At 41.2% G+C, this 18,214-nt stretch overlaps 1 pseudogene; it reads left to right on the plus strand.

The window, feature by feature from the left end:
- The first annotated feature begins 388 nt into the window (after positions 1 to 388).
- LOC115894949 lies at positions 389 to 1,026 on the plus strand (annotated as a pseudogene).
- Positions 1,027 to 18,214: the final 17,188 nt, after the last annotated feature.

Consider the following 18,214-nt stretch of genomic DNA (forward strand, 5'->3'; position numbering starts at 1 on the left):
GGCACCGAGAACAACGGTATTTAATTGTAAAATCTCCACCCCCTGAGGATATGTTTTCAGGTCCGGGTGACTAATTAGACTGGGAAACAAGGGAGGGAACCAAGGCCCTGTGCTTCCTCTGCCCGCTGCCTCTGTGGATGCGTGGACCGCTGGCTTCAGTCCTGCTTTTCTTTCTGATGGCCCTTGCTATTTATGCATAAATATTTAACTACACATTTAATGTCTTACTGCATGTCTATAATTAGTTATATGTATTCTTTGATAAAAGAAAAATAAAAGCAGCTTCGGCTGCCAGAGGAGTGGCAGTAGTCAGGCAGCCCAGCTTCTCGAAGGCTCTTGGCACACCGCGGCCAGAAGGCACCTGGCACGAGGCTTCCCCACAGCCAAGATGCCCAAGAGGAAGGTCAGCTCCGCTGAAGGGGCCGCCAAGGAATAGCCCAAGAGGAGACAGGCACAGTTGTCAGCTAAACCTTCTGCAAAACTGGAAGCAAAGCCGAAAAAGCCAGCAGCTAAGGGTAAATCTTCAGACAAAAAAGTGCAAACAAAAGGGAAAAGGGGAGCAAACGGAAAACAGGCCAAAGTGGCTAACCAAGAAACTAAAGAAGATTTACCTGCGGTGGCCGGGCGCGGTGGCTCACACCTGTAATCCCAGCACTTTGGGAGACCAAGACAGGCAGATCACCAGGTCAGGAGATTGAGACCATCCTGGCTAACACGGTGAAACCCCCTCTCTACTAAAATTACATAAAATTAGCCGGGTGTGGTGGCGGGCGCCTGTAGTCCCAGCTACTCTGGAGGCTGAGGCAGGAGAATGGCATGAACCCGGGAGGCGGAGGTTGCAGTGAGCCAAGATCGCGCCACTGCACTCCAGCCTGGGCCACAGAGCGAGACTCCATCTCCAAAAAAAAAAGAAAGAAAGAAAAAAAAAGAAAAAAGATTTACCTGCAGAAAATGAATGGGTAAATGAAAACTGAGGAGAGTCCAGCCTCTGATGAAGCAGGAGAGAAAGAAGCCAAGTCTGGTTAATGCCATATTCCATGTCTTATCAGTGGTCCTTGTCTCCCTTCTTGTACGATCCAGAGAAACATTTTTATCAACTATTTTGTAAATACAGTTTTTTTAGTAGCTCTAGAAACATTTTTGAGAAGGAGGGAATGCCACCTCATCCCATTTCTTAAGTGTAAATGCTTTTTTTTTTAAGAGGCGAAATCATTTGTTGGTTATTTATTTTTTGGTACAACCAGAAAATTGTGTAGGATATTGAATTCTGGGAATCTTTGACTGTCTCGGGTGTCAGCTTAACATTCCATAGATGGGGGGGTTAGTTTTTATATCCTAGAATACAAAGCATGTTAAATGGCAATATGGAACCAGTCCTGCATTTAATGTCTTGAACATTTTAAATTACTTCTATTCCCATCTTGTTTTTTAGTAAAATTGTTTCTTAAAGAAAACCACTCCTTGATGATGGCTCTCCCTGTCGGAACTGTGTGCGCTCTGTAACATATTTGGTTGTGGTAGTCCTGTTTTCCTCATAACTTGGTTACTATGATGTGAAAGATTAAAAATTGGAATATGTAGTGTACATGCTATTCAGTTGTGAACTGTGGGCCGTATGTAACAGCTTATCAACATGTGAAGATACTGGTACTTGATAGCCTCTTAAGGAATATTTGCTTCCAATTTTTAAGCTGGAAAGTCACTGGAATAACTTTAAAAAAGAATTACAATACCTGGCTTTTTAGATTTTCATTACGTATAATAAGAATTGTGTACAAATTGAAATGTCTGTACTGTCAGGCCTCTGAGCCCAAGCTAAGCCATCCCATCATATCCCCAGTGACCTGCATGGAAACATCCAGCTGGCCTGAAGCAACTGAAGACCCACAAAAGAAGTGAAAATAGCCTTAACTGATGACACTCCACCATTGCGATTTATTTCTTCCCCACCCTAACTGATCAATGTACTTTGTAATCTCCCCCACCCTTAAGAAGGTTCTTTGTAATTCTCCCCACCCTTGAGAATGTACTTTGTGAGATCCACCCCCTGCCCACAAAACATTGCTCCTAACTCCACCGCCTATTCTAAAACCTATAAGAACTAATGATAATCCCACCACCCGTTGCTGACTCTCTTTTCGGACTCAGCCCGCCTGCACCCAGGTGAAATAAACAGCCTTGTTGCTCACACAAAGCCTGTTTGGTGGTCTCTTCACATGGATGCACATGACACTGATCCTCAACCAATAAAATCTCAATTATGAAAGAAAAAAAGAAAAATATGTAATTTTGCAGGAGCCCTGAGGTGAACTGGGGTTACTCTCCTCCCCCTCAGCAGCTGATTCTCCTGTTGGGGTCTTCTCTGTTGGGGCTTCGCTGTCCCTGGGATAAGAATAATAATGCCAAGGTTTTGATTCTTGAAAGGAGCAATTAAGCTTCTCACTCCCTCCTCATTTTAGATGGGAACCGTGAGGGCCCTGTCGTTTACCCAGCGTCCCTGTTGAAGATCTCATCCTCGTTGGAAGACTCCTTGTTGTGCAGCTTCATGATTTTTGTGTGTTTTGTTTTGTTTGAGATGGAGTTTCACTCTTGTTGCCCAGGCTGGAGTGCAATGGCGCGATCTTGGCTCACTGCAACCTCTGCCTCCTGGGTTCAAGCAATTCTTCTGCCTCAGACTCCCAAGTAGCTGGGATTACAGGCCTGTGCTACCATGCCTGGTTCATTTTGTATTTTTAGTAGAGATGGGGTTTCACCATGTTGGTCAGGCTGGTCTCAAACTCCTAACTGTTATGTGTGTTCATGTGAAGAGAGTCCACCAACAGGCTTTGTGTGAGCAACAAGGCTGTTTATTTCACTTGGGTGCAAGTGGGTTGAGTCCACAAAGAAAGTCAGCAAAGGGAGATGGGATGGGGCAGTTTTATAGGATTTGGGTAGGCAGTGGAAAATTACAGTTAAAGGTGATTATCTCTTGTGGGCAGGGGAGGGGTCACAAGGTGCAGGGTCGGGAGATCATGAGACTCATTGTCCAGGGGAAGAACGTCACAAGGTCGATTGATTAGTTGGAGTGAAGCATGTATATGTGCAGGTCACAGGGGTTATGATGGCTTAGCTTGGGCTCAGGTGTCTGACACTGACAATCCTTTTTTTTGGGAGGAGGTGGGGGTGGGGGATGGAGTCTTGCTCTGTCGCCCAGGCTGGAGTGCAGTGGCGCAATGCTCAGCCTCCTGAGTAGCTGGGCCTATAGGCGCCCACCACCAGGCCTGGCTAATTTTTGTATTTTTAGTAGAGACGGGGGTTTCACTATGTTGGTCAGGCTGGTCTCGAACTCCTGACCTTGTGATCCACCTGCCTAGGCCTCCTAAAGTGCTGGGATTACAGGCGTGAGCCATGGCGCCTGGCCGAGGGTCCTTCTTTATCTTCCTCTGATGCCCTTCTATGAGAATGAATCTGTTTTGGAAGAAAACACAATTAAGATTTTCCATCACAACAACCACTATCTCCAAATCTGTATTCATTCCTTTTATTCATTATAAGTCTCATCTACCTGAGGAGATAACTTGTTTGAAGACAGGAATTGTATGCTGTTCAACAGAGCTTTGATTCTTCCACAGTTCAGTCATCCTTGCTATCCTGCGGGGGACTGGTTCTAGGATACCTCCCCCACACCATACCAGAATCTGTGGATGCTCGATCCCTTACATATAATGGTGCAGTATTTGCATATAACCAACACACATCCTCCCCCCATATACTTTATTTACTTAGAGATAGGATCACCCTCTGTCGCTCAGGCAGGAGTGCAGTGTCACAATCACAGCTCACTACAGCCTCAACCTCCTGGGCTCCAGTGATCTGCCCACCTCAGCCTCTTGAGTAGCTGGGACTACAGCTGCGTACCACCATACCTGGCTAATATTTTTATTTTTATTTTTAATAAAGACAAGGTCTCACTATGCTGCCCAGGTTGACCTCCCAACGTGTTGGGATTACAAGTGTGAGTACAAGTGCCTGGCCCCATGTACTTTAGGTCATCACTAATAAAATGTATAGATATTGCACAATGGCGACAGTTGTTATACTGTACTTTCTATTTGTACTTTTATTGTTTCTTTTTTGAAATATTCAGCCTCATCCAGTTGAATCTGAAGATGTGGACCTGCTGATGAAGAGACTGTCTGGGTCTAACTTAGGGTCTTTCGTGCAGCTGGCACTTAATACCTTTTATTGACTGTTTTCGCTAACATTCAACAGACAATTCCTAATTAAAAAAAAAAAAAAAAAAAAAAAAAAACTCTTAAAAGTAGGAAGAAAAGGAAACCTGAGTCCTTCCTCTAAAGCAGCACAAAATCCAGCCTGGACAGCACAACGAGACCTTATCTCACAAAAAAAATTTTTTAATTATCTGCTTGCCTGTAGTCCCAGCCATTCAGGAAGCTGAGGCAAGAGGATCCCTTAAACCCAGGAGTCTGAGGTTACAGTGAGCTAGATCACACCATTGCTCTCCAGCTTGGGTGACAACAAGGCCCTAAGAAAGAAAAACAAAGAAACGAAAGGAAAAAAAAGGAAAGGAAAGGAAAGGAAAGGAAAGAGGAAAGGAAAGGAAAGGAAAGGAAAGGAAAGGAAAGGAAAGGAAAGGAAAGGAAAGAGGAAAGGAAGGAAAGGATGTAAGTATTGAAAAGGAAGAGACAGAACTATCATTATTTGCATATGAAAATGATAAATGTTAGACAGCCAAAGAAGCCTAAGAGAATCAGCTAAGATTTTACTGAAAGTAATATGAGAATTCAGTATGGTATGTCAGCCTGGGTGACACAGTGAGATCATGTCCCAAATTTTTTTTTATTTACATAAGCAGAATAGGCACAAAAAATTATCTGAAATATTATTTATTTATTTAGACAGAGTCTCGCTTTTGTCAACCAGGCTGGAGTGCAATGACACGATCTCAGCTCACTGCAACCTCTGCCTTTATGGGTTCAAGTGATTCTCTTTCCTCAGCCTCCCTAGTAGCTGGGATTACACGTGCCTGCCACCATGTCTGGCTAATTTTTGTATTTTTAATAGAGACAGGGTTTCACCATGTTGGCCAGGCTGGTCTCAAACTACTGACCTCAAGTGATCTGCCGGCCTCAGCCTCCCAAAGTGCTGGGATTACAGGCATGAGCCACCACGCCTGGCCCTGGGCATCTTCTTAAACTGCAGGCACTGATTCAGTAGGTCTGAGCTGTGGGCTGAGACCCAGTACTTGTCTAATAGGTTTCCTCTGAAGCCAGGCTGCAATTCTGCACCACACTTTGAAGAGCAGGTTCAAGACCAGTGTATCTTCTGCCATTTCAAACTACTCAAAAATCCTTCCTCCTATCTCAAGGTCTGTCTCAATGTAATTCCATTTGCAGCCCCACCACACTGGTTGTGGCTACTTCCTGCAGAACCACATGGAACAAATTTAATTGACCTGAACTTGATAGCTTATCACCTATGTTAAGGCAGCTAGCTGTTAGGGTCCCCTGAGTTTTCTTTTCTTTTCTTTCTTTTTTTTTTTAGAGAGGGTCTCACTCTGTCACCCAGGCTGGAGTGTAGTGGCACAATCTGGGCTCCCAGGTTCAAGCGATTCTTACGCCTCAGTCTCCCCAGCAGCTGAGACTACAGGTGTGCTCCACCACGCCTGGCTAATTTTTGTATTTTTTAGTAGAGATGAGTTTTTGCCATGTTAACCAGGTTGGTCTCAAACTCTCAGCCTCAAGCGATCCGCCCACCACAGCCTCCCAAAGTGCTAGAATTACAGGTGTGAGCCACCGCGCTCAGCTGACAATTAGACATCTTTGAAAGAAAGACTCTATAGCAGTTGATGATAAGGCAGAAGTTCTTAGTCTTAGTTTATTGAAGTGACCCTTCTCCTGACTATGTAACCACTTATCTTCCTCTTCCCATTCATCTAAAATGGGGTGATATAATATGTGATTTTACCAATATAATCCTAATATATGCTTTTTGTGGAAAATTCAGAAAACATCGAAGCTAAATATGAAAATTTGCCGGGCAAGGTGGCAGCACTTTGGGTGGCCAAGGCAGGCAGATCACTTGAGACCAGGAGTTTCAGACAAGCCTGGCCAGCATGGCGAAACCGTCTCTACTAAAAATACAAAACTTAGCCTGGCAGGGTGGTGCAAACCTGTAGTCCAAGCTACTTGGGAGGCTGAGGCAGGAGAATCACTTGAACCCAAGAGGTGGAGGTTGCAGTGAGCTGAGATTGTGCCATTGCACTCCTAAAGCCTGGGTGACAGAATGAGACTCTGTCTCAAAAAAAAAAAAGTTGAAAATGAAAATCTCATATGATGCCATCATCTAGTGGCAGCCACTGTTGACATTGGGTATATTTCTTTTATTTCTTTTCTATTTGCATATTTTATCTTCCTAAAACTCAATATCTTACCTGTTTTAACAATAGATGTTCATTATAGAAAAAAGTAGAAAATACAAATATGCCAAAGAAGACGTAGAAATCCCCATGGTCCCATTATCTAGAAATAACCTCTAGTTACCTTTTGATGTGTTTCCTTGAAGATGTTTAAATCGGACATGTGAGGTGGCTCACTCCTGTAATCCCAGCACTTTGGGAGGCCGAGGCAGTTGGATCACCTGAGGTCAGGAGTTCAAGACCAGCCTGACCAATATGGTGAAACCCCATCTCTACTAAAAATACAAAAATTAGCTGGGCATGGTGGTGGGCGCCTGTAATCCCAGGTACTTGGAAGAAGCTGAGGCAGGAGAATCGCTTTAACTCAAGAGGCAGAGGTTGCAGTGAGCCGAGATTGTGCCACTACACTCCAGCCTGGGCAACAGGGTGAGACTGTCAACAACAACAACAAATTAATAATAATTAACACCACTTCTACCCAAACTCTTTCAGAAAATAGACGAGAACATTGCTTAATCATTTTAAGAAGTTAGTATTCAGGCCTGGCGCGGTGGCTCAAGCCTGTAATCCCAGCACTTTGGGAGGCCAAGGTGGGCGGATCACGAGGTCAGGAGATCGAGACCATCCTGGCTAACACGGTGAAACCCCATCTCTACTAAAAATGCAAAAAATTAGCCGGGCGTGGCGGCGGGCGCCAGTAGTCCCAGCTACTTGGGAGGCTGAGGCAGGAGAATGGCAGGTACCCGGGAGGCGAGGCGGAGGTTGCAGTGAGCTGAGATCGCGCCACTGCACTCCAGACTGGGTGACTGAGCAAGACTCTGTCTCAAAAAAAAAAAAAAAAAAAAAGAAGTTAGTATTCACTCTGACACCAAAACCAAAGGAAGCACACACAAAAAAGGAGAAAATTGCCAATCAATACCCATTGTAAGTAAAGATGCAAAATCCTTAACAAAATATTAGCAAATAGAATTAATCAATATATGAGAATTATACAACATGACAAAGTGGGGTTTACTACAAGGATACATAGCTGATTTTGTATTTGAAAATTAATCAATGTAGTCTACTGTACTAAAAGGCTACAAGAAAAAAAAAGTCAATTAATTTCAGAAAAAAGTATTTGACAAAAATTCAACACCAACTCATAATAAAATTCAGATAAAATAGGCATATGGGGGCCAGACGTGGTGACTCACACCTGTAATCCTAGCAGTTTAGTGTAATTTCTAATATTTTAGATTCTTAGGTAGGAGAAGTAGAATAAGAGTACTCCTCCAGAACATTTATTTCAGATCTTTTTATAAATTTAATGTTTTTGTATGCTGCTTCTCATATTATTAATTTCTTTCTTTCTTTTTTTTTTTTTTTTTTTGAGACGGAGTCTTGCTCTGTCGCCCAGGGTGGAGCGCAGTGGCAGGATCTCAGCTCACTGCAAGCTCCGCCTCCCGGGTCCATGCCATTCTCCTGCCTCAGCCTCCTGAGTAGCTGGGACTACAGGCGCCCGCCATCTCGCCCGGCTAGTTTTTTTGTATTTATTTTTAGTAGAGACGGGGTTTCACCGTGTTAGCCAGGATGGTCTCGATCTCCTGACCTCGTGATCCGCCCGTCTCGGCCTCCCAAAGTGCTGGGATTACAGGCTTGAGCCACCGCGCCCGGCCCATATTATTAATTTCAAAGCCCTTGGCAATAAGGAGGTTAACCTTGTCTATAATGTAAGGAAATTTAACTTTAAAAATTTCCCTTTAGATATGCTAGCGTCTTAATCTTGTTTCATTTACATATTTTATTAATTCAAGGCCTTAAAAATTATAGTTTTATTCTGTTACACAGGTTTTTAAGTATGCCTGTACACCATAATGACGTTATTTATTTATTTATTATTTATTTATTTGAGATGGAGTTTCGCTCTTGGCTGGAGTGCAATGGCACGATCTCAGCTCACTGCAACCTGTGCCTCTCGGGTTCAAGCGATTCTCCTGCCTCAGCCTCCGGAGTCGTTGGGACTACCGGCGCATGGCGCCACGCCCGGCTAATGTTTTGTATTTTTAGTAGAGATGGGGTTTCACCGTGTTAGCCAGGATGGTCTCTATCTCCTGACCTCGTGATTCGCCCGCCTCTGCCTCCCAAAATGCTGGGATTACAGGCGTGGGCCACCATGCCCAGCCGAGAAATTTTTTTAAACGCAGAAAGTTATCTAGCCACTTTGTATTTACCACTAGATGTCTCACTAACTTCAGAAAACCTGATAGCTTTTGACCACATGAGAGTAACTTGGCTCTCAAGTTAAATTTTTGTAGAATAATATAATCAGGTTAAGTTGAAACCTGTTTTTAAAATTAAGATATTGAACTTTTATTTTTGTTTATTGTGTTATTTAACAGAAAGGAAACATAAAAGGCTGTGACTCTCCTACTTAAGGATCTGGAAACCACATTTTGTATGGAAAAAGTTGTTTTTCTTTTCTTTTTTTATTTCAGTAGGTTTTGAGGGAACACATGGCGTTTGATTACATGAATAAGTACTTTATTTATTTTTTTAAATTATTATTTATTTATTTATTTATTTATTTTTTTTTTTTGAGACGGAGTCTCGCTCTGTAGCCCGGGCTGGAGTGCAGTGGCCGGATCTCAGCTCACTGCAAGCTCCGCCTCCCGGGTTTACGCCATTCTCCTGCCTCAGCCTCCCGAGTAACTGGGACTACAGGCGCCCGCCACCTCGCCCGGCTAGTTTTTTTTGTATTTTTTTAGTAGAGACGGGGGTTTCACCGTGTTAGGCAGGATGGTCTCGATCTCCTGACCTCGTGATCCACCCGTCTCGGCCTCCCAAAGTGCTGGGATTACAGGCTTGAGCCACCGCGCCCGGCCATGAATAAGTACTTTAGTGGTGATTTCTGAGATTTTGGTGGACCCATCACCCAAGCAGTGTCCGCTGTACCCCGTGTGTATTCTTTTATCCCTCATTACCCCCTCACCCTTTCCCCCAGTCCCTATAGTCCAGGGTATCATTCTTATGCCTTTGCATGCTCATAGCTTAGCTGCCACATGTGACTGAGAACATACGATGTTAGGTTTTTCATTCTTGAGTTACTTCACTTAGAATAATAGTCTCCGATTTTATCCAGGTTGCTGTGAATGCCATTATTTCTTTTAATGGCTGAGTAGTATTCCATGGTGTATATATGTGTGTGTGTGTGTGTGTGTCTGTATACACATACCACATTTTCTTTATCCACTTATTGACTGATAGATATTTGGACTGGATCCATATTTTTGCAATTGCAAATTGTGCTGCTATAAACATGCGTGTGCAAGTATCCGTTTTGTATAATGACTTCTTTTCCTCTGGGTAGATATCCAGTACTGGGACTGCTGGATAAAATGGTAGATCTACTTTTAGTTCTTTTCTCTTTTTTTTTTTTTTTTTTTGAGACGGAGTCTCGCTCTGTCACCCAGGCCCCAGGCTGGGGTGCAGTGGCATGATCTCACCGGCTCACTGCAAGCTCCGCCTCCTGGGTTCGCGCCGTTCTCCTGCCTCAGCCTCCCGACTAGCTTGGACTACAGGCCCCCACCACCACGCCCGGCTAATTTTTTTGTATTTTTAGTAGAGATGGCGTTTCACCATGTTAGCCAGGATGGTCTCGATCTCCTGAGCTCGTGATCTGCCCGCCTCGGCCTCCCAAAGTGCTACTTTTAGTTCTTTAAGGAATCTCCACTCTGTTTTCCGTAGTGGTTGTACTAGTTTACATTACCACCAGCAGTGTGAAAGTGTTCCCTTTTCACTGCATCCATGCCAACACCTGTTTTTTTTTTTTTTTTTTAATCTTTTGATTATGGTCATTCTTGCAGGAGTGAGGTGGCATCGCATTGTAGTTCTGATTTGCATTTTGTTGATACTTGGTGATGTTGAGCATTTTTCCATATGCTCGTTGGCCTATCTTGTTGGTATATCTTCTTTTGAGAATTGTCTATTCATGTCCTTAACCCACTTTTCGATAGAATTGGTTTTTTTTCTTGCTGATTTGTTTGCGTACTTCGTAGATTCTGGATATTAGTCCTTTGTCAGATGCTTTTCTTAATCCTTAATTTTTTTTTTCCCCTGAGATAGGGTCTTGCTTTGTCAACCAGGGTGGAGTGCAGTGGCATGATCATGGCTCACTGCAGCCTCAGCCTCCCAGGCTCAAGTGATCCTCCCACCTCAGCCTCCTGAGTAGCTGAGACTACAGAAGTATGCCACCACCCTTGGTTAACTTTTAAATTTTCTTGTAGAGGTGGTTACTATGTTGCCCAGGCTGGTCTCAAACTCCTGGGCTCAAGTGATCCTTTTGCCTCAGCCTCCCAAAGTACTGGGATTACAGGTGTGAGCCACTGTGCCTGGCCAATTTTTAATTCTTTTTATTTTAATTTTTTTTTAAAAGCCAGAAACCAGCAGAGACTTAATTCTTTAACTAGTTTAATAACACCCAAAGAGAAAGGTTAGAAATGTGATTTTTCATTTTTCCTTGTAAACATAAATTTTTATGTTTAAATAGTAGAGTGAAAATAACAAGATAGAGTGAATTCTTCCCAGGAGGAAATACTTCATGAATTGAGGGTGGAGGTAAAAACATTCTTCCACTGAACACATTTATAAATGGTTAGGCGTTATTGAAATACTATGCATAGCACTCGGCTTCAAGAACAACATAGTCAAATAGATTTAATACCCTAACTTACCCAGTTTCTTTGAAACATAGCCCTTAAGTTTTGGTCTTTCTTTATTATTTGAAGGTGATAGATCACAGAATCATAGAATTGGGGAACTGATAGGTGAGTTGTCTGTTCTCGAAACTTGGCAAACTAGTATCTTAAAAAAATTAGCATTGATACCAACATGCAAAATTTCTCCAGTCACCAACATTTAACGCCGTTTTGCTCTAGTATTTTTAGCTGTCCACCGGAAATCTACTGTAGCCCAATATGTCTTACATGGGAAGGGTCATTTTTGTCTAACATTTCTAGTTCCACCTTTTACATTTTTGTCAAAACAATCATTGTCATTCTTGCTTTGGGCCGAAAACTGTATTGTCATCTTTGATACAAGTTTCTTATTGATTTGTATTAGATCTTTCAGAATAGCTATCTTAATTGTGATTTCCTTTCCCTTTCCATGTGACTTCCCTCGTTCAGGGTCTTTCCATCCTACTGTTGGATGATTACAACTGCTTCATATATGGTCTGCCTCTAATCTTTCTTTCTCCTAGTGGGCCCTGAATACCACTGATAGAAAAAATGACTGTAGTTCCAGCCATGCTCAAGAACCTGAAATGGCTCCCTGTTAATCTACCTCAATCAGTCCAAGCCCTATTGTCTGACTTTTAGGCTTCTCTTACTGAATCATTCATATTTCCAACGGTATTTACTTTTACAGCTTAGCACAAACTCTTTGGTTAGACTCTTCAAAGTCTTTTAAATACTGTATTGTCATACCCTCCTTGGCACTCTTCCTGTTGCTAGGAAAGTCCTCCTTCTCCTGTATGTCCTTTAAAGCAGCAGTCCCCAACCTTTTTGGCACAGGGACTGGTTTTGTGCAAGACAGTTTTTCCAAGGACATGGGGAGCAGGGGATGTGTTGGGATGAAGCTGTTCCAGCTCAGATCATCAGGCATTAGATTCTTTTTTTTTTTTTTTTTTTTTTTTGAGACGGAGTCTTGCTCTGCCACCCAGGCTGGAGTGCAGTGGCCGGATCTCAGCTCACTGCAAGCTCCGCCTCCCAGGTTCACGCCATTCTCCTGTCTCAGCCTCCCGAGTAGCTGGGAGTACAGGTGCCCGCCTCGTCGCCCAGCTAGTATTTTGTATTTTTTTTTTAGTAGAGACGGGGTTTCACCGTATTAGCCAGGATGGTCTCGAATTCCTGACCTCATGATCCGCCCATCTCGGCCTCCCAAAGTGCTGGGATTACAGGCTTGAGCCACCGCACCCGGCAGCATTAGATTCTTGTAAGGAATGCACAACCTAGATCCCTTGCATGTCCAGTTCACAATAGGGTTCCAGCTCTTATGAGCCTCTAATGCTGCCTCTGATCTGACAGAAGGCGGAGCTCAGGCCATAATGCCTGCTCTCCTGCTGCTCACCTCCTGCTGTGTGGCCCGGTTGTAACAGGCCACAAACCTGTACCGGCCCATGGTCTAGGGGTTGAAGACCCCTGCTTTAAAGCCCAGATGAGTTCCCCTCTCCCCTAAAGCCCTTTCTATACTGTTCAGATTCACACTGTTCTCCTGTCTATCTGAGCTCTTGTACTCACTGTTGAACCACATAGTAAATGAGAGGTGAAATACAGCATAGTGGTTAAGAGCATGAAGTCGAGAGCCAGACGGGTTTAGCATCTATACTTTAGACCCTGGCTCTGCCACTTACTACTGTGTGACCTTGGGCTACTTAATTGACCCCCTTGTGCCTTAGTTTCCTCGTCAGTAAAATAGGGGAAATCATAGTAGCTGCTTCCTAGGGTTATTGTAAGGATTCAGGATGAATGTAAAGTATTTAGAGTAGGACCTAACATAGTGATACAAGTGTTTGCATTATAATCAATATCACTAAGCACTTGTTTATTCTCAGGTTTTTTTTGTTTATTTTTTTGTGTGTGTGTGTATAGTATTTTTTATCTTTCCACTTAGATAGTAAACTCTTTTAATGCAGAGTGTTATATCTTTTGTTTTGGTCTCATTTTTCCTGGTAGTTATTCAGCAAAACCCATTTGCTAATTTGATTTCTCTGTAGCCTGCGTTCCTGTATAAAAACCTTTAATAAGCTCTCCTTTAAATGAGCTACTGAGGGAGACATTTGGAAAGAAAAAGCCATGAATGGTTCCAAGAATTCACCTTCCTGGGGTCACGGGGCTGGTAACAACCTACAAAAACTTCCACATTATGAAGTAATCTCTAGATTTTGGTAGTTTAAACTGGGAATATTTTGAGACAGAAACAAGAAAAAATGTAGTTTTGGTATTTTATTTAGAAGTAACTTTTAGTCTTTTTTTTTAAAAAATGGACTATTCATTTATAGCTGTTAAACTTTTTAAAAATAATGGAATAATCTTTTGTAGCGAATGGAACGTTTGTATAATTAATCTTCTATCTCACATGTCAAATTATTAATTTTAAAAAATCTTTTTTTCATAGGACTTCCTGATCCATTTGCTAAGGTGGTGATTGATGGATCTGGGCAATGCCATTCTACAGATACTGTGAAGAATATGCTCGATCCAAAGTGGAATCAGCATTATGACCTGTAGGTTTAAACGATTAGTTTGAAATCAAACACACAATTATTACTTGATATAGTCTTTGAAAAGAATCATGGGAAATGATCTGAGTTTCATCTGTGGTATAATTTGGTCTTCACAAAAGGGGTAAAGAAAAGCCCAGTGGGAATGTGCTTTGGTTTACAGACAGGTTCTGAAATATGAGGTATCCCTAAAATTCTGTGAAGAACAAAATGAAACTGGCTCACAGTAGAGCAGTCCCCCCAACTTTTTTCAGTTAAATAAAGGTATTAATTCACCACTTTAGACCAATTATAAAACCAGAAATCAGAATTTGGGTTGCACTGAATAGGCATTCTTTTTGCCTTTATATGCATGGTTTCTTTCTTTTAAATTTTATTTTAATCATAGGAGTTTATGCACCTTTTTATAAAGGTAAATGATACTATAAAGTTTTTGCTGGAAAACAGCGAGTTCCCTGCTCCATTCTTATTCCTGATTCCCATCCTCAAGGCAACTGCTTTAATAACTTCGGCTGTTTATTCTGGCATTTTCATGTTTCTAGATATGTTCTTTATTTTATACCATCAGTTTTCTTTTTTTAGTTTTAGGTAGTTTTTTTTGTTTTGTTTTTGAGACAGAATCTTGCTCTGTCACCCAGGCTGGAGTGTAGTGACACCATCTCGGCTCACTGCAATCTCTGCCTCCTGGGTTCAAGCGATTCTCCTGCCTCAGCCTCCCAAGTAGCTTGGAATGCAGGTGCCCACCACCATGCCCAGCTAATTTTTGTATTTTTAGTAGAGACAGAGTTTCACCATGTTGGCCAGGCTCGTCTCCAACTCCTGACCTCAAGTGATCTGCCTGCCTCAGCCTCCGAAAGTGCTGGGATTACAGACGTGAGCCACCGCACCCAGCCTAGTTTTAGGTATTTTCGAATTTCCTACCTAGAAGATGATTCAGCTTTATTTTTTATTACAAATTCTTTTAAAATTAGAGACAGTCTCATTCTGTTGCTCAGGCCAGAGTGCAGTGGCATAATCATAGCTCACTGCAGCCTCAAACTCCTGGACTCAGCTGATCCTCCCACCTCACCCTCCTGAGTAGCTGGAACTACAGGTGCATGCCACCATGCCCAGCTAATTTTTTTTTTTTTTTTTGTAATTTTCTATAGAGATGCGGTCTTGCTATGTTGCCCAGTCTGGTCTTGCATTCCTGGGCTCACGCAATTCTCCCTCCTTCACCTCCCAAAATATTTGGATTACAGGCATGGACAGTCCAGTGGTTTGGTTTTTAAAATTGGTATTCATCATCCCCATTCCCATGACACAAGCCCCTTCCTTTCTTTAGTCTTCCAATATATTATATGAATCTTTTTGGTTAAACCATTGTTCCATGTTTACATTATTATGATTATGTAAATATCCATAGTTGGGTCACATGGTTACAAGAATTATATTTTCTTTCTTGACAGCTTTTGTTTTTTTCTGAAGTTAGCAGCTACTTTCCCCTTTTGTTTACTTTTCTATTTATCTCATAGCTAGAAATGAGAAATTATGTGTCATAATCCTCAAACTCTCCTACAGAACTAAAGATCTTTTCTCCATATATTCAGTTCTGTCAGTATTCCATTGGCTTTGTTTCTTCTTGGAGATACCCCTCCTGGGAGTCTCTGTTCTCTTTCTTCAGTCTGGTGTGATGGTTCTCTAAGACCTGCTGTGCAGTTGTCCTGGGACTTGCCTTTATTGTTATGTTGGCAATTTCCTTTGTCTCTTCTAGGTTTAGTGACTTCCTGTTTTTTTGTTTACTCTCTTGATTTGGTGAACTACATCTTCTCTTGTCATTTTGAGAAATAATACAAGGATAGGAAGAAAGTTGAGATCTTATCAGAAAATATATTTTGACTTCTTATCTGTTGGTATGGTTTGAGTATAAGCTTCTAGGTGAAACATCACTTTATCTCCAAATGTTGAATACATTGCTCCATTATCTTCTAGGTTTAGATCCGTACTGTTGAGTAGAAATATAATGTAAGCCACAAACGGGAGCTCCTCTGTAATTTTACATTTCCTAGTATCCACATTAAGATAAGTAAAAAGAAACAGATGACATTAAGCATAATAAATTGGACATGGTGGCTTGCACCTGTAATCCAGCTACTCTGGAGGCTGAGGTGGGAGGATAGCTTGAGGCCAGGAGTTTGAGACCACACTGGGCAACATAGTGAGACCCATAATATAATATAATTATGTTATGCATAATAAGCATAATTTATTATGCTTAAAATTAAGCATAATGTATTTTATTTAATTCAATATATCAAATATATTTTCAACACGGCAGTATAAAAATATTGAGCTACTTACATATTTATGTATATATACATATTTACTATGTCTTTGAAAAATCAGCCGTTTTCTCATTTTATGTTCAGAAAAACTCAGTGGTTTCTTTGGCAGCTTGCCTCAATGTGGACTGGCCACATTTGAAATACTCAAGGGTCCCATGTGGTTGGTGGGTACCATTTTGGACAGTGTAGGTTCAGAGTATTGCTGATGGCATCCTGATTTTGATCTGTCATGACTATTGTTTTCCACTGGAAGTTTCTTTATTCCTCTGTCACTTATTTTCCTTTAAAAAAAATTGTAGCCCTCCAGTGGGTATGAAGTTGTACCTCGTTATGGTTTTGAAGTGCATTTCCCTCATGACTAATGATGTTGAACATCTTTCCATGTGCTTATTAGGTTTTATCTTACAGTTAATATTAATTGACTACCAGAGGCTTTTCTCTTGCTTGTGTCTGAGATCATTTTGCAAAATCCTTGCCTTTAATTGGCTAAGTATACAAAGAAAAGTCTAATAATTAAATTTTAGCCCAAAATCCTGAGTATATATATTATACTTTGGCCTATATGGTAACATTATATTCACCTACAGAGGTTGCCATCTACCTGTCTCAACAAAACACCCTGAAACTTGTTTATAAATCATATATTTGTTAGTGAAGTCAAAGTTTTAATAGAAGCTAATAGAGCTCTCTAACTTTCAATTATAAAAGGCTTTACTTTTTCTTTTATGTGGCCATGTATGTTATATTACAGGAGGATTCATTAAAGTGAGAGCATATACTTCTCTGTGTATAAGAAAAGGTAATATTTCTGATTAATTTCTGGCCCAGGAATATTTAGACAGAATGTTTATGACATACACGCTTAAGTAATACAATATATGTCATAATTTTGAGTAATTCAGAGTTAGGCTGTCTTCCAGAAGGTCCATAATTAGCAATTTCTTATTATGGTTTAATGTAGAGCTTCCCAACCTTTTCATATCATGGTACACATAAAAAATATTATGGCTCACTGGACTAAACAGGTGAAGTTGCTTAAGCCAGTGGTGCGTTGCCCTGAGGACTGAGGTAATCAATATATGTATTTCAGCATACCTGTAAACTAGGCTTACTAGTTGGACAACTGGTTTAATGTGACTTTTAAAAAAAATGTTTGGTTTGGGTAATTCAGCTACTTAATACTGGATTCTGGCTCTGGAATTACATGCCAGTAGATACATGCCAAGACACATCGGGTAGGTGTACTTGAAAATTGGTACATGCATACTGAACAATATTTTAGTTCAGCTCTTTCCATTTGCAAGCAACAGAGACCAAGTTCAAATCGGCTTTATTTTTTTAAAAGGGAATGTACTAATTTGCATAATGAAAAGCCCAGGGGTGGGCATATTTTAGGCACAGCTGGATCCCGGGGCTCAACTGTACCTTCCATGTTCCTTATTTGAAAGCTTTAGTCCTTACTTAAGTTGTTTAGGCTTTTCTCTACACTAGGTGAATTTTTCTGATATTGCTAATTTATTGAGTTAGCAATACTTTAGACCAAAACTTTGACCTCTTAATGTCATTGAAATAGAGCTAGGATTCTACTGACATAATTATGTTATTTTATTATCTTTTTGCATGGGTTGATGCCATGTTAGCAATTGGCTGTGGTAGAGCCTTTACATACTTGCAGGTGTATGCACAGACAAGTACAGTAACGCGTTTCCCTGCTCTGCTTGTCTGCAGATGGTGAAGTGAAATCTGCAAGAGTCCTGCTCGCTCAAGGCCTGCATACAGGAAAGAAGCAGGGGAAAAGTGTTACAAACAGCTTTTGTTCTACAGCATTTAAAAATATAACAGGTAGGTCAGATTTTTGGTCTGTCAGCCTTGACACTATCCCTTGAAAAGTAGGTCATGTCATTGAAATGTATTTAAAATGTGACTGTGATAAAAGTTTTAAAGATTCTTTTTTTTGGAAAGAAGTTATTTAATAAACTCTCTTGGTGTTATTAGATGCTAGCTACTAAAATAGACTTTTTACTAACTAGAATTATAGCCCAGCTTGAGAGTGGCAGATGTGACAAAAATATACTAAAATTGTTTTTAAAAGTTTTACTTTCAAGATTTTAAAAAAAATTAAATTCACTCCTGTGGATTAACTCATGTATTTTGCATAATCTAGCCAGGCTCTGAAGCATATTTGTAACTTTAGGGCATAAAAAGAACAAA

The sequence above is a fragment of the Rhinopithecus roxellana genome, chromosome 19, assembly GCF_007565055.1.
Source record: "Rhinopithecus roxellana isolate Shanxi Qingling chromosome 19, ASM756505v1, whole genome shotgun sequence".
Lineage (NCBI taxonomy): Eukaryota > Metazoa > Chordata > Mammalia > Primates > Cercopithecidae > Rhinopithecus > Rhinopithecus roxellana.